Here is a 23,902-nt window from a genome sequence, read left to right on the forward strand (position 1 = left end):
GATACTTAAGAATCTGCAATCGCTAGGTTGTTCCAGAAAATTTCGTTTCAGAGTTTAATTTTATAAATCGTTCTGCGTACAAAAGCAGCCTTCTGGACGTCTTCGTGAAAAAATAGTATACATTTATTGAAATCGACCAAGTATTTTTAACTCTTATGTACGAACGTCTGCATTTTTGTCACTTCCACAGAAACCTACTCCTTTGAATCACTTTGTATTTCACTTATCAAATCATTGTCTTATTTACGCATTCTTTGCACTTTTACATTTTTAATTCTCGCATAAATGATTAAGAACACGCGGTCTATCTATTAAGATGAAAGACATGTACGCTTAAAAGTAGCGAGGAAATAAAAATTCAAATTTCTCTCAGAGACCAGTGTTCTCTAGTTAAAAGCTAAAATGCGTTCAAATTCAATATTCTTCAGTTATATTATTCTATTAATTATTAGTTACATTTCTAGATTAAATGCTAACTACGCAAAATAAAATCGGCAAAATAATTGTTCTAAAAAAAAAACAAAAAAAAAAAAAAAAATCGATTTGTACTCATCATTACTTTTTCTGTTAGAGCGATGCCTTTCTCGACCTCAAAATCTTAAAATCCAATTTTTATAGTTTAGCTGACATAAAACGTTTCTCTCCCCAAGTGTTTTCGATTTCCCCTCACGAAATGGCCGTGAAAATCAAATTAATCGCAGGGCCAGTCGAATTCCTCCGATAGAGTTTTTACAGAAGCAAGATGTACTTTCCTCGATTTCATTGGGGGTTGCTTAACCGCGCCTAACCTTTATTTATTTCGTTCGATTTGGTAATAGTGTCGAAGAGCGTATCAAATAAACTGCTCTCGGTAACGTAAACAGATCCAAGTGGCTTCGATCGCGCCGAAACATTGAAATTCCTCGCCGTTTCGATCTTGTAAACTTCCACAGACGGCGACGCTGTTTGGACGTTTAATTTCAATCCGCGATTCGAGTTTCAGTCCCGCGCTTTTAGTTACATTTGATGTTTATTCCCATTTTATTTGTGTTTAACAAAGCGTTTTCAAAAATATTTCAGAATTTAGTTACGCTTCTATATCTTTGTTTTTACAATTAGCAACACGTATATCAAATTTAACCACTATTTAAGTAAAATATTTGCGAACTAATTATTCGTACGATATGTCAGCGTATTTGGTTAGACGTCGCGTTGAAATAATTACGTGCCAGTTAATTTATAATTGGGCACACGTAGGTATGTGACAGACTTAAAAAGGTGTAAATAAAAAATCAAAGAGGAGAGAAATTTCAGAAAGAGAAAATATTCGCAAAGAGATAAAAGTTAGAAAGAGTACTGTGAAATTTTGACCTAGAAATGCAAACTAAAATTTCCATTCGTTTTGTTCCAATGTCATGAATTCCCCTGCGGCTAAATTCGAGGACTTTTACGGAGCTTTAATTTCCTTTCGATTTTATAGAAATACGCGACGATCGCAATACTGTCGAGTTCGACGTCAATTAATATAAATGTAATCCGCAGATTACGAGTTACAGATCCTCGTAATTAATGGATTTTCTTGGTGATTGTTTCACGACAAGTCGGGGTGTGTTTGACGTTAAACAGAGTTGAGAAGATTAGAATCGCGATGTGTTGTGTTATCGGAATAGGTATTTAATTAGTCGAGGCAGATAATTAAACAGGTTACGTAATGGATTGTATAATGGTTATGAAAAGGACAAATTTGTTTAAAAATACTTTTACTCTTAAAATTACTGTTTAATTAATTTTACATTATAATGATTTAGTTATGACAGTAATTAAAGAGAGATTCGAAGAATTAGAAGGATTTCTAATGCATATAAGAAAAACGTCCAACAAATGTTTTATCGATTTAACAACAAAATTTCTCCGTGAATAATTTCCTCTGAATACTCTGTAAGTTTTGAATTTAACAAATTTCTGAAGATTTCGAATTTTCCTAATTGTGATTATGTCAGATTTCAAATTATAAAATTAAATGTTAGATTCGTCGAAACAATCTGTAGATTTCTAAGACAAAATATTACGAGCTTACGAGCACTTTGTTCTCTCGTAGTATTATCAATTATCATATTCTTATCGTTGAAAAGCTGCGTTGTTCTTATTTCTTCAATTCTCTGTCTCTGTTGTTACTGATTTAGATATTTGTTTTATTTCTATATAGTATAATTTTTATACAGGGTGGTTGGTAACTGGTGGTACAAGCGGAAAGGGGGTGATTCTACGCAAAAACAGAAGTCGAAAATAAAAATTTAAAAGTTTAAAAATTTACAAATTTAAAAATTAAAAAATTTAAAAATTTGAAAATTTAAAAATTTGAAAATTTAAAAATTTAAAAATTTAAAAATTTGAAAATTTAAAAATTTAAAAATTTAAAAATTTGAAAATTTGAAAATTTTAAAAATAACGTCAATCGAGACAACAATCTACAGTGAGATCCGTTATAACGAGGCGTGATAAAGTGCACGCGTACCGAGCGAAAATTCAAAGTTGATTTTTTCGAAAACAAAGCCTCAAACGAAAAATTTTTATTCTATATTTTCGACTTCTTTTTTCGCGTAGAATCACCCCCTTTCCGCTTGTACTACCAGTTACCAACCACCCTGTATAACAACTTTTCTGCTTTTAACACGTCTAGAAATTCTTAATTTCTATTACGAAACTTGTGCTAAAATACACGAGCAGCTATTTCAATTTGCTAATTTCGTTACGTGGAATTATGACATTAATACATGCAAAATCAGTTTCATACTAACTAATCCCGTATAAAATTTGTGATTCTACGTTATTCAATTTTCATGTTCATTTCCACATTTACACGAATTATTTATTAGTACTTCGAGTTACTATTAATGTACTTTGTATTCGATGCAATGCGCAATTTTAGAATATAATTATTTATAAATTATTCTATTTTGATGCAGCTAATGGTTATCGATGTTATTTATGATTTTCTCATCGTCGTTTAATATATATTCGTATATTATCTATCGGTCAGAAACTATGCCAATCAATTCTATAAATTAAAAATGCAAAGAGCAATCAGGATTACAAACATTTTCGAAAATTTATCTTTGAGTCATTACGATTATTTATTTTACGACGAGTTTTCTAGGTTTCATAAAGCGACATGATGGACTGAGTAAACTGCACTGGAAGTTCTAGTTCTAATTTAGAAATTTTAATTACGTTTCAGTTGGTATTCATAATTTTCACGAACTCTGTATGTATATTCCTTCAAGTATAGAGAAATGTATTCATTTATTAAATCATGTAAATGTACATTTTAAGATAAAATTATTGTATTCCATTTTATTTGTTATACTATGATTAATTATGCAAAATAATAGATATTTGTATTGAGATGTTCATTTTTTTTTAACTAAGAAGCATTCCTCTGATTTATATATTAAACTTGCCTTTTGATTTTGGAGTTTCTTGAAAAATGCGCTCAAATATTCACGCAGACGTATACCTACCATAGACTTATGGGTCTTTCCTCGGAAAGCTCGTCAATTTATGAAAATAAATCATTGTTTTCTGATTGTTTACCCGAATAATAACATTAAGAATTTTATATATAAAATAGTTTTCATTTTTGACAGCACTTTGTCTAACTAAAAATTAGTTTTCGTATTATTTGTCTAAAAAATTAAAAAGATGGAGCACGGGTATACGTAACATTTTCCATCCGACTTTGCCTGTCGTAAAACTGCGAAAAATGTATTCTTTGGGACGAAAATCGAGATTTTCTGCGCTGTTGTCACCTGTCCATCGTTACGCATCCCTTTGGAAATGCAATCGTGAATTATGAAAAAGCATTGTACAGAATTATAAAAAGGATTTAGATGCCTTTAATATGTTCATTTGTTTCGTTATTTCATTATTCTTATCTGTCTAAAATTTTCACACACTTCGTTTGCCTTTCTGAGCCATTACGCGTTATATTTCAAGTTATTTGCTTCGGTATCGTTGGAGAAAATGAATCGAGAAAGTTGCGAGTTGCTTTCAAAAAATGTAAATAGATGCAGGAATGCGGAGATCGGCGGAAATTAGGTTCTCTGTTGTTAAAACGCAGTTATGACTACTTGAGACTCCATTAGCTTCCTCAAGGGCTATGCGGATAGCGTTTTTAAATCTTTAGTAATTCTTCCAACAGAGATAAAAAAGAAAATAGGACATTCAACTCGTTGAAGTTCTCTTTTCTAGTTGGTTTATATTGTTTTAGGCAATAAAGTTTCTATTAATTGAATTTCCTATACCATTAGATTTGTCGGTTTGGCTGAGCGATCCTTCTACTCGTGTCGTATGACTACTTCGTTAATTAAAATCGGTCAGTCCCTTTTGGCCATGTCGTGGAATCGAGTTTAGAACCACGTTAAAGCAAGTTTTCCTCGTAGCGCACTTACGATTTCTAAAATTGATTACTGAAGATATAACTAAAATTATATTAGCGTGGAAAGTTTGATATAGAAATTCTGTTAGATGAATTATTTTTATCGATGTTATAATTGACACCGTAAGTATTATTCTATAATATAGTTTATTAATAGCTGTCATTGTTTGGAAATTGTTATTATTAATCGAACGTATCTAGAAGAAAGATTTCAGAATTTCAAAACGCCAATGTTCGATTGTCTACAGAAGACATCAATTTTGTTTCGTTTTAAAAAACTTCAATAAATTTTAGAACTGCTCGTATCAAAGTATGTTGGTCAAGGATAATAAAGAGACACTTTATGTAATTAAGGTAAGAAAAGTCAAAGGTGCGTAATTCAGTGTTGACGTGATTCTGTATCGAAAGTTATCTTTCCCATGATTAACAGTATAGATCGCGTATTAAAACTAAAATAATTAATACACTACAATCGATTGAAAATTCTGGATCAACAGAACGATAAGAAAAGAAGAGCGGCAAAGAGTAACTTTATGTAATTAAACTAACAAGAGCCAGAAGAGTGCCGATAATTTCCTCGTTGGAGCTCGATTCCTGCAACGTGCACAATATAATAAAGTCAACAAGATAATCTAAAAACTATCTTCGTTCTCTCATCCATCGTCTATTGTCGCGCAAGACAGGTTCGTTAAGGATGAAGTTGTAGCTTGTTCTCCAGCTTTAATTTAATGTAACACTTTTGGATTCTCCAGTACGTCGTCTTTCACGCTACTCCTCGTACAGGAGTATACAAGGATGTACGTGTCAGATGAAAGGGTTTACGATTAATCTGATCTTCTCTCTCTCTCTCCATTTCTCTTCCTCTTACCAGTATATCCTACGCAAGATTAGTAGACAGTCGTCGTTTGTGGTGCACCGAAACGCACACTAATTAGAGGAAACGATCAGTCCGCATGGAAAGTGCAAAACAGATCGAAAGTCGTAATCACAGTCCCGTTTGACCTGGATCCTGTGATTACGTCCCTTCTCCGGATGAATCTCGACTTCGTATCGGATACCGTCTGCCATCTGTAATTCGTTACCGCGAACTTGGATTAAAAAAGAGTATCGGAATGGTTCCCGTAGAAGTGTGACATCCGAGCTTGACATATTCGTGGAAGATATGAAAGGAACACGATGGAAGTAATTCAAAGTTGTGATTCAGACTTTATTATATAAAAATAAAAGTTCACGAGACAGAAGTTTGTAAAGTACTTAACAAAATGGTTCTTGCGAAAGTTCTATATTAAAAGTTTGTGTAAGAGTGTGGCACACGACGAAATTTCCGAATAAATTCCATTCCTCTAATTGAGGTTCTTTGTTCGCTGTTGACGCGATACGAGGTGTTTGATATCTGTAACAGTCTAAAAGTTGTTGAAAATCTAGCATACGCTGTGCAATATATAATCGTAAGTATTGCAGTTGAGAAGCGAATAAATCGTTGTTCTTTTTTATGTAAGCGTCAGCCTCATTTTATAAATATAATTGACTGTACCATTAATACCATTACTCGTATTAAGACTAGAATTATTGTTATTAATGTTTTACGACGGTATTATCAATGTTATATTACGCAATTATTAAAATAGTTAAAAATACAACTAATCGTGGATAGATGCAATTGCAATCGGTTTGCATGTAAAAATATTTATGTAAACCGATTGGAAAGAAGAAAAGAAGATTCCAAGCAACTTCTTTTATAGGATAAGAAGAACATTAAATTTTCATAATGTTGGAAAGGCAGTATCAGAGATGCAAATTATAATCAAACTTACGTTTCATTTAAAATTCATGATATAGATCAGTACCAGCGCACTGAACGGAAATAAAATTTATCAAAGTGAATACAAACCTAAAAGAAGAATCTATAATTATGGGATAGTAATTTCCTAGCGCCTAGAAAGGTTAACGTTAAACTCGAAACAACTAAGAACTGCTGGCAGGAGATTGTAACAATTATACTAGTTTCGGTATTAGGGTTATTCAGTATTCCGAGAGTATTCTCAGAGATTAAGGCAATTTAGAATCCGGAATTCGAGACGATCACGGAGGTTTCGAATTTTCCATTTAGCGTTTGAAGTTTAGAGCGCGCATTTCAGTTTTTAGACATTTTTTAATCTGCACTATGATACACGAATCTGGATTTTAAGAGATTTGGGATTTGAAATTAGATCTTTCAGAGTTTCGATGCTTGAGATCAAAATTCTGGGTTTCGGAATCGGGTTTCTCAGGATTCTGGTATCTGGAATCAAAATCCCGGAGACCTTGACATTTCGAACTTTCAGGCATTCGGAATCAAATTTCTGTGAGTATTGAGATTTAAAAGTCTGCAATCCAAATTCTGCTGTCTACAGATAGATCTCAGCAGGTACCGACATTCTACGATATATAGATAATCAAATTTCCATGGATGTTGAAGTTTAGAATGAAAGTTCTAGAACTTCATGCCCGTTTCCGGGACTCGAAGTAAATATTCAATAACACGAAAGTTTCTTGTCCATCCCTTCGTTATCTGTTACGTATATCTCCTACGTATTCATTTCTGTAAAATCTGGCTGTAGATTAAGAGCGATGCAAGATAAACATAGTGTGTTAAGCGTTAATCTAGATATGATAATCTTTGCCTAGTTTGTGCACGAATGAACCACCGATTTCTTTGCACATTATTTGTTATCTAAAGTTTCATCGAGTTTATGATTTATAATACCCGTATTTCCTATTTGAAGGAAAAAAGGATGGCCAATGCTGAAAATAAATACCAGGAAGTTATTGTATAACCATAAATTATGCTTATTTAACCGCAGATAAAATAACATACCGGTTGTAGATTAAACGCAAATCAAATAACTGCGACATCGTTTAGAAATAGTGATGAATTGATGAAAAAGGATCTCTCAGATTATTATTGAATCCTCCGATTCGAGGCATCTCTATTTAAAAAGCAAATTAATCTGTCGAATTATTAAAATAAATGAAGAAATACGAAACCGTCGTACGAATCATGGAAATAAATCGTAAAAGGAGATGAGTAAACGCGATTCAATTTCAAAGGTTTTAGCTAGATCGTACAAAAATAAAACACTGTGGCCAGTACTGCCAATCGAAATTCGTGTTTCATCGGTCAAATGGAAAGTCGCTGCTATGACAAATTTTTATCTCCGAATCGCAATGACGCGACTAGAATTGCTTTTATATCAAATCTACTTTCTATTAGCGGATTAGAAGACGTTTTAGGTACGGTGTCCTGGCAAGAAATGTCACGATCATCTGTCATATCGTGAAATGGTTATCTGTCCTTTTCTGTAATTCGATCAATTTAATGAAGCTTTGTGGAAACAGAAGGGTCGGTTGGTAATCACAGGCAGAAATAAATGGATCTTTGTGATTTCTGAGTTGAAGGTAATTTCAATGTTTTATCGTGAACATTGGCCGCAACCGGTGAATTTAACGAGTTCCGATTTAAACAAAGTAGAATTTTGATTAAATAGGTTTCCAAATGTTTTGTTGCTCTGCTTTTGATCTGATCGCTAGGAATGTTTTAAATAATTGCTTTCATTGACGTTCCGTACAATAAATCTTTCTCTAATTTGCTATAATTTAACTAATCGTCCATATTATACGTGTAATTCGATGTTTTGCTCAAATATCAATGATTAATAGTAAATACGAGAAGATAAATTCTTTTATCATTGATTTCTTTTTACTCTCCTCTTTCGTTTTGCTTTAAATTTGTATTTCCTTTCGTAATTATAATTCCACGATGTAAATAATAAAAGGACCGACTCAGTGATAAAAAAACACGAGTGACGTTTCAGTGGTACGTAAATAGGAAGAAATATAAGAAGCGTAATAATAATATACTGGTACTATCACGAGTTGAAGAAAGCTTTAGACTGAAATATAACTTGGACATTTTAGTCGAGCAACGAAATCATTATTTTTTAATCTTTTTTAGGGTACTTAGGAAATTACATACAATGCGATTATTTTATATGGAAATGTATCATTTTTTGCTCTCAAAACTTTATCTCTTTCACGTTTTGTTTCCACGTTTATTTATTTTCTATCTTTTTTCTATATTTACGATATTATTTTCTACATTTGCGAATTTTTTACTTCATACGAGGTGTTTGTCTCCTCTGCGAAATTCAAATAACTGAAACTCAAACGTAGCACGCCCAGTATTTTATATTTATATAAAATTTTCCATCGGTTACGTATATGTCAAAGAAGAACCAAGACGACAAGGTTCTGTTTTTCTAGGAAAAGCAAGTAATTCCTGGCATTGCATAACTCTTTGATCGTATTGGATTCTTTGATCCGAACCTCTCTCTTGGGACTTCGAAATGGGAATCTCGATTGACTCTTTAGAAGCTGTTATTTCACTAAAGATCGCTTGACCAAATAAACCGTCCTTGATATAACAACAAGAAGTCGTAATTTTTAAGAAACTCTAAAGACAGAAATAACAATGAAAACCCTTGGAACGTTTCGTCGAAGAATCTTTATATCTGCTTTTTCTCTCACATTTTGTCTTCAAACATACGTAGAAAAAGTTATGAATTTTATTTGATTTCTCCATCTAATCCATGTGCAACTTAACAGGTTCATAACAGTTAGATTTCAACGTGTGCCATTTTCTCCAAATATTCAGTTACAGAAGACAGTTTTAGTTTGTCTTTTGCTATGCGTTTCCGATCGATTTGGGCTCACGTATTCCGTAAACGTCCTACTCTTTGGTGAATGGAAACACGTTTGACAACATCCCTTTACTATTGCGCTCGAGTATGTACCTACTTACTACCCACTTTGACTTGCACTTACGCCTCCCCATAGAACACCCTCTTGTTCATCACAATAATCCATTCCATGTATCGAACTTTAATGTATTGTTCTAACCATGGAAGCATCAGCAGCCAATCGAAAAATTAACATTAGCAAGTAATCAAAAGGCGCGGATTAACAAATTATTGAAACTACTTTAGAGCTTGTAATTTCTTTCGAGAAGAATTTTCGAAAAGATAGCCTTCTTCTTTCCACCTGTTAGCTAAACTTAACATTCACATATGTATGTGCATATTTTATTTTAATTCGATCAAATGTGTTATACATCGATGAATTATTAACGTTGTACGTTACAACAATGAAGATGAACCTTTAACGTGTACAAAGTCATTCAAGAGAAACATAATCTGCGTTACAGTTGGAGTGCAAGTAAAGAAAGCAAAAGATCGACCCGAGACCTCGAGTCTTTTAAATTCCGACGAATTTTCATCCTTTTATGAAATTGTTGTAATCTACGATCGACCATCCAAGGTACAACGCATGGACCAACGAGAAGAGAAACATTTGTTCAAAACGGAAGAAAATGATTCGTAGTTTCTATCAAAGCATATCTCGATTTATATATATACCGATCTGTATCTAATCTTTGATAATTCACTGGGGCCATTCTGTAAAGGAAAAATCAGTCAATTAATACAGAGAGAAAGACAGAAGGAAAAGGAACAAGAAAGAAAGAAGAAAATAAAAAGACTATCGCGAAGTCTTGATATTTTTGAAATCTTTATAAATGCAATATCGAACCTGCTGAAGATTATCCGCGAGCTTGTTAAGCTCGATAGCATCGAACTTCGAAGAGATTTCTTAATTATTGAAAAACGACACACCGAGGTGACTCTCCCGAATACAATTGCTTCGTATTATCAACGGTGTATTAAAAAAAAAGCAAAGCGTTCAAAGTGTTAAGTGCGAAACGATCGGCAGGTATTGTGCACAGCCACGTTCAGAACGAAGTGTGTTATAATACTTGTTGCACGAAATGTCTTGAGTGTAAGTTGGTGTATTCCTGAATTAATATCGCACACAGCTGCACGCGTGCACGTCAAACAGCGAGTTCGAAATGGATTGAGAACGAGAACGAAAGTTCTCTTGTTTTTAACCCTTTCACGTGCCTCTTGAAACATCCCTTTCCGCTTGTTCTTTGATCAAGGATTTAATGCACGAGCTTTTTGAAGCTTTAATACCTTATTTAAAAAATGTCTTTCGCAATAGAGACCACTCTCTTCGGATATAATTAGATTCGAGATAGTTTGGAATTTTATGATTAAATTTGTTCCTTTGGGATTTTAATGCTTCGTTTTTTATTTTCGGATATTTTCCTCGAAATGATTGAACTCGATATGATTAATAAGTTTGCGCTTTAATTCGAAATAATTTGAACTGCACGCGTTGACGATTTCAATTACGTTGCCTTTGCTATATTTGATGCGAATGTACGGTTTTCGTGCGCGAAAGGGTTAATATGTCTGCTTTGCATGCTGTGTTGTTCATTTGTCGTATCGAAATATCTACAGTTCTTTAGGAATGACGTGCTTTTTTCTTCTGTCAATATTTGGAATGCAAACGTTTGTCCTTTATTAAACCATGGTTCTTCAAGATTTGGTTAAAACGTTCAATTTTATCGTTACTGGTGTTAGTTTTTAAAATTACGTTTACACTCTAACGAGAACACGAAACCTCGTTTAACATTGCCTAGTATACCGGAATACCGATCGATATTATCGAATTGACAGGTTAAGCACCTGCGAACTTCTTTCCTGGTCACGTTTATTTTTTTTTTTTCTTTTTTCGTGCGAGAAGAACGATATAATTTACTTTTTTCGACTGTACAATACTGATTTCTGATTCTAAATAGCTTTGTTTGTAATTTTTTGTAATTTTTAATTTTGTTTGTAAAGAAATAGAGGGATTTTTCTGTGAAACCATTTAGTTGTATTTCCGTGTTGAGGGAATTGATCGTTTCTTCATTTTTAAAAGAGAATTCTTTCATTTTGAATTTTATCTTCTGTTTATCATATTTCCCATAATACCAGATAAACAAAATTTTTTATATAACTGTTGCATAAAAACCTGTCACATACAGTTAAAATAGTTAAAAATTTGTTAAAATTAATATTAAAACTACGATTATAGATTTTGTAGGATTTAAATACATTTTTATGAATGTAAATTTTATACATATTTTATATATGTAATTTTATACAATTTCAGTTTCATATTTTTTAAAATATTATTTTTTGATTCGCAAAATAGATACGCTATGTTCTAAGAAGTTCTTTATATTCCTTTGTATTTATATTCTCCGGTATTTCCATTGTTAATTTTTCTACTACGTAGTATCTTTTCATACAAGTACCCAATATATGTGGAATTTGAATAACATTATTTATTACACTGAATATGGATACATATTTTTCTTCGATCTCTCAGTATTTCAAACGATTGCGGCAGATAACATTTTTATTTTATTGTCACCTAGTTTATTTTACGTAGTCAAACGTTTTCGCGTATTATTGCTTAAATCCTCGAACTTGGATAAATAAATACTTAACTCCGAATGATTTTTAAACGTATCTGTTATTTGAATTTGTTGAAATTTATTTTCTCAAAGAGATATGTAACCCATCGTGCGATACTTGCGTTCGTTTCGTGCATCTATTATATTTAGTTTGGCTTAATATTTCTGATATTTTAGTATTCGTATCGGATTTGAATTTACGAATCGTAAAACTCGGTGAAAAGATCATGCTGTTTCTAGAATATATTTTACTTGCACGTTATAAGGGTACATAATTCTCTAATAATTTAACAACTATATTTGATATCGTATAATGCTCTGATAAAAATTATTACTAATGGAGCATGTGAACGATATTTTTATAATAGAAATTTAAAGAAACCAAATTTCTGAAAATTGACAAATAGTAAATTTTCGTTGGAACAACGATCGTAGAAATCAATTTCGTTGTCGTTTGACAAACGTTCGTTTCTCATTTTTGACCTCTAATTTAGCTCGACAGTTTCATTTCTCATTATAATACAGATCTTAGCTTCGCGCTAATTATGCCGACGCAGAAAGTTCGTCGTTCTTCGAATTACTAGGAATATACTGTTTCCTTGGTACTTGTAAGTCTTTGCTAAAGGCTTTTTAGACTCAAGCTCTCAGCCGTAAAGCAACGTGAAGTAAAACAAACTTTCTCTCATTAACAAGTACATATTCCAAACAATAAACACATCTTGAAAGATTTTGAAAATATGTAGAAGATGTAAATTTATTATATATAGAAAAATGTAGAAAATTTAAGTTAAACGATTCGTTATAAAAATATCATCGTGCTCTGAATCTAATACATTTCTTTCCTTTAAACGTGGAATATATTATTCTCCAAAAAATTGCTTCACGGAAATAATTTAGCGATAGAAAATGTTCAATATTTACAAATTCTCGGATTATTGCAGTATACACGTTCTTCGGTATACTGCATTCATCGCAATAATCAGGCAAACAGAGTGACAACGGTGGACGTTAATTAACCAGCCTGTATTAACTAGTCCGGAAAATCTGACGTATTAATTCGAGAACTGTTACGGTCGTGCTTGTATGTGTTTGCCAATTTGAGAGATGATATTACGATATGTCAGACCCTATTGTACAGAAGATGTCGAGTCTCTCAAGTATTGATTATATTTCCAAAGTTTCTTTACTTCGTGAACTAAAGTGGAAGCCTTCGATATTGGTGGTACGTGAGCTTTTTCTACTGTGCTTTAAATTAGAAGTGATTATTACTTTTTCGGTTTTTCGTCTGGCTGTACACTGCCTCTAGAATACCATCCTCGTTTCGCTATATTATTTCGTATCATTGCACAAGTTATATTATTTGTCAGGCTGTGACCTGTTTTTTCATAATTTCTATCCTTCCTTCTTGTTAAAAGCTATTCGCAAGAACGTCATACTTACTCAATACAATTATACTGTTTAGCAAGAACAATATTAAAATTCAAAACAGAATTTTTTAATCTCATTTTAATAACAAACAATGTTCCATACACTTTAAATAAGCGAGATTTTATCGAACATCTGTTCAACAAAATCACAAGATGTACAATCATTTACATTGCCAAACTTGCCAAGTCCACTCGTTCAAAATTACTTCGACCTATAAAACAGAAAAATCTCTCTGTATCTTAAAACTTGTGTCCGTACACGCAACGCGAAATTTCCATGTTCTAAAAAATAACAAATATTCCGTCCACGTCGAGAACTGAGTGCAGTTCAGTGCCCGCTGAAACTAAAAAACAACGTCTTCTCGATTCTGGAAACGCGAATCGTCATGCGAATTCTCGTGTACACGCGAGAACGTTGGTATTGCGTGTATTTCTCGAATGTCCAAGAACTCGAACCAAACAGTCCAGTTAACAAGTAGGCGCCTGCATTGCGGCATGGAAAGCACCAAACTCGTTTAGCTTCTCTCGTCTTTCTCGTTTTCGCCATGTATCCCGTCATGTTCCTATGCCTGGTTCGTTTCGACTTTTCCGTATCCGTTACAGGGAATTCTCAAGACTCCTCGCTCGTAAATCTGCGCACGTTCACGATGGCAGGCGTGATTCGTGGCGAGGCTTCCTACTCGCGTTGTTCCCGAGAAAATAGAACGCCAGTGGCTTCTCGTCATCCTAAATGTAACAGGGCAATATTTTCCCTCTTGTGCTCGTGATTCTTATCGTTAACACGATTATGCGAACGCTTGAGATTTCGAAGGAGCTTGGGTAAGAATAGGTCCGAGATTTCGTGTTATTTTGAGACTAGAAAGTTTGGAATTTCAACTAGTTATTTACGAACTTGAGCGATCCGCATGAAACTTCCAGCAGATCGGTGGATTAGATTTGCACGTACAAGTAGCTTAGGTCTCAGACAGATCGGACTACTCACTTTGATCCTCGAGTTTGACAACTGATCCGATATTTTATTGGTCGACGTCATTCCTGTTTCTCGTGTGGTGATGGAGGAATTGGCAGAGAATTACGGATTTGTCGGAGAATTCATTTGACAATCGGGTGTTTGAAATATCGTAGATCGCTCAATCTCTTAATTGTAGCATTGGAAATTAAATTCTAATTCGTCCCTTGATAGCAATTTGACGTGATGATAAGAAATCAATAATTGTAATAAATGAATCGATTGTTGGATTTTCAAATCGTTCTTTGAACCAAAGAAATTGTTTTTCTTCAAATCAAAGCATTTTTGTTGGAACGTAATAATATCAGACATTCTCGCCGATTTGAATCCATCAAAGATCGTTCAACGAGCCTTTATAGTACGTTAATAGATTTCTAACAATTTTTAAAGGACCGTTGGACAGCGTTTCTGGTTTTTGCATGTTGAAAATTTGTCGCGTTGAAAGTTGTAATTACGCGAGAAACAGCAATTTTCCACAAGGTGAATTTCACCTGGTCTTTAAAAGGATTTTCAGTTATTTCAGTAGTTAAACACTTTGACAAATTTCACGCTGACAGACTCGAAGCAATTTCTAGTCGCGACAACAGCCATGTTCCTTTTTTCGTATAGAAAGCTTTATTATGATTGGGATACGCTATACATTTTTTAGAATGCAATTTGTTTGCCCTATACAACTACGATATTTATTTCACTTTTCTTTCCATTACTCTCACGAGGAAAGATTTAGTGATTCGATAATGTTGGATAATTCATTAAAATCTGAAATATTTATTTCATCTGCAAGAAAATTAATTCTTGAAATATTTTGGTTCGTCCTTTATAATTTTTAGAAATTAAATACTCTCCTCGATACTTTGGCAATTTTAGAAATTAAATATTCCGATCAATGTCTTAAGATTTCTAGAAATTTAAATGTTACAAGCACGATTGAAATTATTTAACCCTCAATCTCGATTTTCATACGTGTTACCAAGGCGCGTTCCTTTCCTGTTTGAGTTGTCCGACGATTCGAGACATTAAGCCAATTGAGTGCATCCACGATGTCATATAATTCGCATCCAGACTGATTTTACGATAGTTGTACCTGTTTTATGTTTCGATTCCGCGTTGGAAGAAAAAGAAAGGAAAATCTATTTCTTATCGAGTATTACGCAATCTTTATATCAAACTCGAGAGTCTCGATAAAATTTGATCGTTTGATTGTAGGATAGGATAGAGTTATTTTATAAGACAGTAAAACATTGATTATCAGAGTTAATCATGATACCTGTTATTCGGAAATTAGAAAGGGAAATCTATTTCTTATTGAATATTATGCAATCTTTATATCAAACTCGAAAGAGTCTCGATAAAATTTGATCGTTTGATTGTAGGATAGAATAAAGTTATTTTATAAGACAGTAAAACATTGATTATCAGAGCTAATCATGATACCCTTTGTTCAGGTTATCTAACTTTTTTACATACACGCGAAGAAAGATCATTTTGAAATAGTTTCAACTGAGGGCTATTTTAACCTATTTCAATTACCAATCCATATTTTAATATTCAATTCACTTGCATAATAAATAATTTAAAACATTTTAGCTGCTAAAATTTGTACAATGAACTAACCTTTTCCGAAAATTATAATATTCAATTTATGATTTTAACCAGGTATACTAATAATAGCTAATGCGGCGTAAATAATTAAACCTATTCGTAGTTAATGTAGCGTAAGTAATTAATTTAAAATTTTTAATTTAATTTAAAACTATTTTATAAATATTAATATTAAACTGATGTAAAAACCGTTGAATAAAAATATAACAATTTTTCCCAGTTTCTATGTTTATTTTTCAATCTTTCTTACAAAGAGTCATACTTAAATTTTCCATTAATCAATGTTATGGTAATCAAGGTTCCACTGTATATAACTTGCGTTGAATATGCAACGTCGTTGAATACGCAAATTGAGCTTCAATTTCATTAACAAAGTGTTTCAATATAAACTGTTGTGTGCAAGAACTCTGAATCAGGTCAATGTTTTACAGTAAATAATCGTGCAACCATACTCTGGAAGAAGAGTCAATAAACGGGAGCATCGGCATTGCCTTGGAAGGTGCATTATTACTATGCGTTCGAAGGTAACGCACGACACGTGTTAATTTCACCACAACCGAACGCCATGTCTCTCTCGTAGCTTTCGCTTGCTCGATTTGTCTGCTGATGTCGACAGCTTGTAATTAGGAAAGTTTCAGTGTATTTTATAATTCTCTGTACATAATATCGTTGTACTTTACGAAATATAGGTAGAAAATACTGTTAAAAAAGTTTCTAAAAAGTTTCTATATTAAGAAGATGATTTGCAACTATAATCTAATTCCTTGATTTCATTGTGATTTAATTTGAAAGAAAATGGACGTAGATTAATCCGGTTCTCAAGTACAAAATCATTGACTGAAATTTACATTTCATTCGATCCAACAATCCAAAAATATTAAACTTCATCTCGAACGATTCCACTGGGTCGATCATGATCGTTCTCCTAAGGTAGCCAATATAATGTACTGCCACTTTCGCGTAATCCTTATTCCCTTGGCCGATAAGTTACATATCTCAGCACGATCACACGAAACAAGTGAAGTTCTAACAAACTGTGGGACCTGGGTAAGGTAGAAGTCCGTGATCACTTTGTCAAAGGTTTCCAGGAACTTGTTTAGAGTCTCCGATTCATGTGGTGGAACTTTTAGGTTACTGTCGCTAACTTATACGGAAGCGATGTAGCGTGAAGCAAAGAACAGCTCGGTATAATCCGTTTAATTTTCTCCATTATCGAGGTGAACGTATTTACAACCGATATTCCGGCAATTCCATTATCGTGTCACGATACGCGATACGTCTAAAGCCACGTATCCACTGGTGGCACAAGTAAGCGAGAAATGGGAATAACGTTAAAGATACATAAAATTATAGCGATTATTGATGCGGAAAATTCTCGAATCGTTTATAATAAATTCGGAGATAAGCAGTGCTAAATTAGGTTGTTGAAGTTTTGTAAAACGTATTCTTGGTATATACGTATGAAGTTCTGAAAACTTTATTCTAGTGTATAAAAGCTTTGAGAAATATCGTAGATAAGAAGCTCGGTTAAAAAAATGTGTTGCTGCATGTTCTTTTTTCAGTAGCGAGATAAGTACAAGAAACGACGCGTAACATTCGTATTTATTTTAGGGATTTTGGTACAAACTTCCAAATTCCTTCCGTATAACTACACATGGAAACGAATTTCAGTGTTTAAAAATACAGACTTTCTTTTAGCTAACTTTAACTTTATCCAAGTTTCCTTAAATGATGAACTTTGTCTCTTGTATCGTCCCTTCTGCGAATTCCACGAATTCGGTCGTAAATGTATAAATAAGGAAATACTGATAGATGGGAACGATATATCTTACGTTTACATTGGCCCATTAACCGTGAAATAACAGTTAATCCGAACAGTTACAAGTACACTTACAAATTTTAGTACCCACTCGATCTAAGTTTCGAAACTTAATCAAATCGACTTGTTTGAATTAACAATTTCGTAAATGCAATCACCGTGGCTAATCTTCTCCAATATTCTGAATATCTTGAATATTGGAATCTTACTGTTGACTTAAATTTCCCAGACTATATTGAATTCGATCTATTCCATACCCGCGAACGTTTACAACCAATTAGTAAATACGTGAAATACGAACATGCACGAATGCTTGTAAATGTTTTTTGGCATTTGCGAGTTCCTTCGAGTAGTATCAGTGTCTCAAAAAAAAAAAAAAAAAAAAAGAAAATTCGTCGGCCCCCATTTCGTATCCCTCACTAGGGAATAGGAAGATCTGAGAGTTGGAGAGTGAACAGTTTAAGTGTTTTATGGTTATGAATTGCCTCTCCAGGAAGACCCTGTATAAATAGTAATAAGATGTTTCAGCTTATTTATTTTTCAAGTACATGAAATGAGTTACTCCCTAACTCTGCTGAAATTGATCATTAAATTATTGCTTTCAAATAAAATTGCTCTATTAAAAGGGAATTGATACATAGAGAAATTATTATATTTAAGAAACCGAGAGGGACGAGTTAATTCGGTTTTCTCGGTCAACAGATTAAAATACATACAATGCTGCAACACCTGGTTCTATTTTTACACTGTAGATACGCTCCTAAAGAAACGATGTAAAAGAAAACCGTATAGAAGGAAATACTGCCCATAAGGAAAAATAGAAAATTGGTTTCAAGCGTAGAAATCCAGTAGAAATAATAAGATATTTTCTGACATGTAATAGCTAAATCTTGAAAGAAATTTTTATTCGTTTCAAAACATTTTTTTATTTTACTTATAAATATATCTGCATGCACGTCTTTAAACACGAAGTAAGAGATCGATAGATACCAACGTATGTATCGAAGGTGAAATTGAGAAGAATTCTTTCTAATACGATGTATTGAAGGAAATTCTCGAAACTCGATATTATTACTTCATTTCATATGGAGTAGCTTCTATCCAATTTTTCCATAAAATGGAGAATAAAAAAAAACAGCTCCGACAATCGATAATTAAATTCCGGGAATAACGTATGTCAAAGTGCAAGCCCAAGAAAAATACACGAAAAACACTTAAATTTCAAATAGTTCAATAGTTCACGTGTGAATTTTTAAAAGGTTAGTCGTTCGAGCTGTGTTAAATCAGATCGAACTCTATGAAAAGATAATTCGATTCTTCCGGTTCTCTCTAAACCGCATCGGATCGAAATTTTGTAAAACAAAAAAATTAAATGTCTTTTCCAAATAGCGTCAACTCTTCATGTACGAGTACATCTCCATAGATCGTTTGCATAGAACGCAAAAAATATGACAATGTTATTAACATTATGCATACAGATACGTACTGAATTTTGGGATACAAATTTCTATGCACTTCCACAGAAAAATACACAAAGAGTATATAACTTTTGTTTTCATAATGTGTCTCTCATTTTTTGCAATAAACCTTTCCCAGCAAAACTACATATAATATATTTTTCTTATTTTCACCACATTATGGTCCTACAGTTTGGCCGGAAAAGTAGGAAAAGTAGGAAACACGCTGTATAGAATCAATCGTGAAAACGCTAAATTTAGTCCAAACATTTATTGCAAATTTGGTGGGTCTTCGAGTCTCTACACGACGCGTCTCATTTAATAGCTTAGCGAACCAAAATCGTCGTGTTCTAACATGTGGTACACGGTTTAAACCGATAGCGAGTTGGGACACAAAATGGACTGTTTCAATTCGATGCGCGTTTATCCCTTCTGGGTAGATTTTTACGGGACATAGAACAGCACGTGCGTGCCAATCGTAAGGGCGAAGTTCGCGTTCCTGTAGAAGCGTCCGGAAGTGGCAAGAAGCTTCTTAAATAGGTCGAATCCACTCTCAGGTTTCCCTCCGTATCTCTTGAGAGGAGGCCGAAGCAGATGGCAAGAGCTAAATGGCCCGAAACAGTTGCGGTGATACGTGTTACTTCGTGCTGAAAACGATTCTACCACGGAATATATGTTGCTTCTCTCGTATAGAAATCCTGATCCTTGTCGTTAAACAGGGAAATGTTTCTTTGACGTATTTCTAGAATTGTGATTGACAAATGGGAAGTAAAAAAGAGATTGGAGGGGATAGACTGTTTAATGATACATAGCGAAAGTTGTCCATCTTTTTATTATCAAGCACAAAAATCCAAATTAAAAAATTGTAGTATCACTAAAAAAAAAAAAAATACTGCATTAATAGTATTAAACTAAAAAATATTTCCTTAGTTAAAGTACCCTGTCTTATTCATCTTTCGAAATGCGGTAGAACGTTTGAAATTAGTCGTATTTTCTATCTTCTCAGTTGCGAAATAATGACTAACAATAAGTATTTTAAGTTAAATGAAGAAAAACAAAGGTTACACAAACAAGGTAATAAAACCGCAATTTTCCTCAATCTCGAAATGGTAGATAAAAGATTTTAACTAAGAACGAAGATAATATATTTTACATGTAGGACTAATAATTTTGGATAGTAAAATTTTGTATAGCGTATATTGTGCAAATTTTTCACGTATCATGTACCATTGGTTGAGAATTACCGATGTACGGCATTTTAAGAATAAAAAGCATCGGTTGTTTTCATAGTCAGCTTCGGAATGGCTCTTGAATATGAATACTGTGTCACGATGATTAAAGTTAAACCTGTGACGATTCATTCTTGGCTGTAAATGTTTTTGTGACAATTGTTTCGCGATGATTATTCGTTGTTGGGCAAGTTCCGAAGAATTAGTATTGTTTGTTTAATCTGATGCATGAATTATTCGCACGATGGACGATCGCATCGGTCTCTATTGCCGTATTTTCGCGCAGCAAAAAATTTAATTTAAAGTTACAGTTGATTCAGAGAAATGTTGAGAATAACAAACATTTAGTTAATGCTATTTGAACAATACAATTATTATTCCTTCCATACTGGATGTTACGTATACGCGATATCACACTTAGGTAAATTATTTATTAATTAAACGATAAAAGTTAAACAAACACATACACGGAAAGAGAATTTATAAAATAGTTGCACACTATTATAGCTTTTTTAGTCGTAATAATCTTGACAACGCTTTAAATGGCGTTAAAGTATTTTTATTTTTCTCGATATTTCAATTCTTATAATATTAATATATTTCGATTAGACAACAAATTTTCTTGTTCCACTTCAAATTCCTCAGTACCTTTAAGTGTTTGTTTCGTTTTAACGTTTCATATTTATCTGTACGTGTTTTGTTTTATGGAAACGTATTTATTTATAAACGAAAAGGATATTATTAATTGACTTGTGGAACTTCCTCCGTATAAACTGTTTACATAAATTGTAACAGAGGGAGCTTAGATTTAATAAAATTTAATAAACGTTTAAACAATTCACCGCGTACGAAACCACGTGCTCCTAAATTGTATCCTCGAATAAATGATTAATAGGTCCTAAACTATTCAAGCGGGAATAAATGTCTATTTAATAATAAATGTCTATTTCTCCTGACATCCAATGGCATGCCCATTACATCAGTGATACTGTCATTCATTAAACCAATCGCGTTTTGGTTATCCTCTCACGTTTCTATTTCCGCTAAGCCGCTCCCTTATTTTCAATATCATCACGTATGCCCTATAGTTGGATTAAATTGTCCACGTGCGTTAACAGAATTCAGTTCATTCGCTATAGTTCGAAAGATATATTTACATAGTGACGTTTGTTTGACGTGACTCTTCTGTTACGGTTTTTTACCTATATCTTTATTTTATTAGGGAGAATATTATAGTTTAGTTATTATATTTCATGACATTTTATTTTATAAAATGGCTCTTATGCTTATTATGGAATTATTTGAGTTAACGTTGCATTTATTAATTATATGTTTAAATATTCTGTCGTGAAGAATAGTGCAAAAGGTATGATGTAACGGAAAAATGTATTCTTTGAAATGATTTAAGATCGTAGAATTCTCTTTCCATGGGACGATATTATTTTGACTTTCAAGAGGAAACCTGTGAAAATTTTCGAGTCTACCCATATTTTATGCGAATCCGAACTTCATATGAATCAATATTCAACTATTTGAAATTTCTTCTCTCCTAAGATGACGTTTTTATGATAAGCAGTCTTGCTGCGCAATTTTGATTTACGATCTAGAAGACACCATTTTTTGGTTGTATCGGAAAACCTTTTCTCAGCGGTAAAATTCAGCTTTTGCACATTCGCGTTAATTTTATAAACCAAAAACTTTCTAATTCTTCAAGGAGCCATCATCTAAGACATAAAAATTCCTACATCTTTAGAACTTGATTGTCAAATAATAAACCTTTAATAGAAAGCACACTTCTAAAGCACTTCTAAATAATTTTAAATCAATTTTTAATACTTCCGTACGATTCTTCTTGTTCAATTTCTTTTTATTATAATTTCTCTTTTCATGTAATCTATCCTATTGCCATTTTTACTCCAATGCGTGTGTTCTTTAGAACATTCGTCGACTTCTCTCTCAAAGCAATAAAACATTCAAACTCATATTGTGACAAAGTCGCAAATCGTACACACTACGCGCCAAACGAAGAAAGTTTCGTAACAGTACAAACAAGCTTCTAATAAATCCTTCTACAAGAACAAAGAGAGTGCCTTTATCTCTGGCTATCCGATCTCGCCAGTAAACTCGTGAAATGTGTTAAGTCGGATAATAGTCTTTAAGTCTTTATCCCGGGTGTTTCGTAGCGGAATTAATCGTTGAGCGTTCGTCGTCGAGGCAAAGTAACCACGGTACACCGACGGTCGAGGATATACACCGTTTCAAAAGCTTGTAGGAGGCCAGAGAAATTGGCTTTCTTCGCGGTTCTCGCTTATTTGATCGACTGGTATTCAGGCCGCGTACTTTGCCTCTCCCCTTTTTCGTTAAATCCCAGTTCGACGTTGTGGAAACGAATTCAACGCGTGTCGCGTCGTTTTTGGCCTGTAGACACGTCGACGAAGTAATTTGCAGGAATTTATTGCTACAACAGACATATTGTTCTCTTGATAGAGCTTGTCCTAATCTTACTGTCGTTTGTCATTTCGTTCTCGGCTGAAGTAGATGGAATTTTGTGCCAGACTGATCAACCTCATATTTTTGTTGTATTCTGGAGATACGGTGTTGAAATGAAAGGTTACTCTACTGTGGACGTGTTGTTTTATAGCCTACTACTTGTAAGTGTTTTCTATGAGAACTTGGTAGCAGTGTATAATATTTTTGAGTACATTATGAGAAAATCGTGTCACGTTGCTACTGACGTTATTAAAAATAAACGAATGTCCTAAGACCTTTAAGAGTAGGAGTACACGAATGTTTATGTGAATATTGATATAAATATTGATTGTATAATGATTGTAAATGTGAAATTAGAGATTAGGTGAATTCGTTGTTCTTTCACGCGTAAAAGTTTCGTCTTGATTTCTTCCGTGTTAGAACTGCGTTATATGATAATTTATTGTTCCGTTTTTTATAACTGTTTCATTAGTTTTCTAGATTAGATAAATCTATTTTACGTGTAGTTCATTTAATTACAAAATTTTTCCATTAATTATATAAGAAGGTCCCGCGCGAAGAAGCAGGAACGTCAGTTTTAACGAAGTTTGAGTTTAACGTTCTTTCGTATGCCCCCATGTGTGCTCTTTATCACTGATTACGTTGTACTAATTTGAATAAAAATTTGCTGAATTCTACAGTAGTTAGAAGAAACTGGGACGTATACGTACTTTTCACTTTCTACAGTTTAATGTGTTTTATTACTACAGTTTAATATGTTATATTACTTAAAATTATAAGTAAAAGTTGCAGATGATACAGCATAAAATGAAGAATAAAATGTTTTATTTTGATATTATTCTGAGAACATATGAAGTTGTGACATTGTACATGGGAAAATAAATGTTCGTCTTCAGGGAGATGCTGAAGCTTAACATTCCCTCTTTTTTTCGTGGACCCTTCGTATGGAACATTTCTTCGTTTAACGATAAAATATAATGGAGAGAAAAATTGTTTTACGATTCCGTCAAAAGGATATAATAAATTGTTTATTTGCCATTGCAATTTAATTCT

The 23,902-nt window shown here is 33.2% G+C and overlaps 1 protein-coding gene across 7 annotated transcripts in view; it reads left to right on the forward strand.

Moving 5' to 3' along the window:
- LOC117214797 (potassium channel subfamily T member 2) overlaps positions 1–23,902 on the forward strand; it is a 193,810-nt gene that overhangs the window by 50,165 nt on the left and 119,743 nt on the right. For 2 of the 7 annotated variants that reach the window (XM_033461129.1, XM_033461124.1), the window contains exon 1: positions 10,051–10,288. The exons of 1 other annotated variant lie outside the window; for it this stretch is intronic. The gene's annotated coding sequence lies outside the window, so the exon portion shown is untranslated. Of the gene's footprint in view, positions 1–10,050; positions 10,289–23,902 lie in introns of those variants that run through there. 4 more of the 7 variants (XM_033461125.1, XM_033461130.1, XM_033461137.1 and 1 more) reach the window with 4 other exon arrangements.

The sequence above is a fragment of the Bombus bifarius genome, unplaced genomic scaffold (genome assembly GCF_011952205.1).
Source record: "Bombus bifarius isolate JDL3187 unplaced genomic scaffold, Bbif_JDL3187 scf7180000009243, whole genome shotgun sequence".
In the NCBI taxonomy this organism is placed as follows: domain Eukaryota; kingdom Metazoa; phylum Arthropoda; class Insecta; order Hymenoptera; family Apidae; genus Bombus; species Bombus bifarius.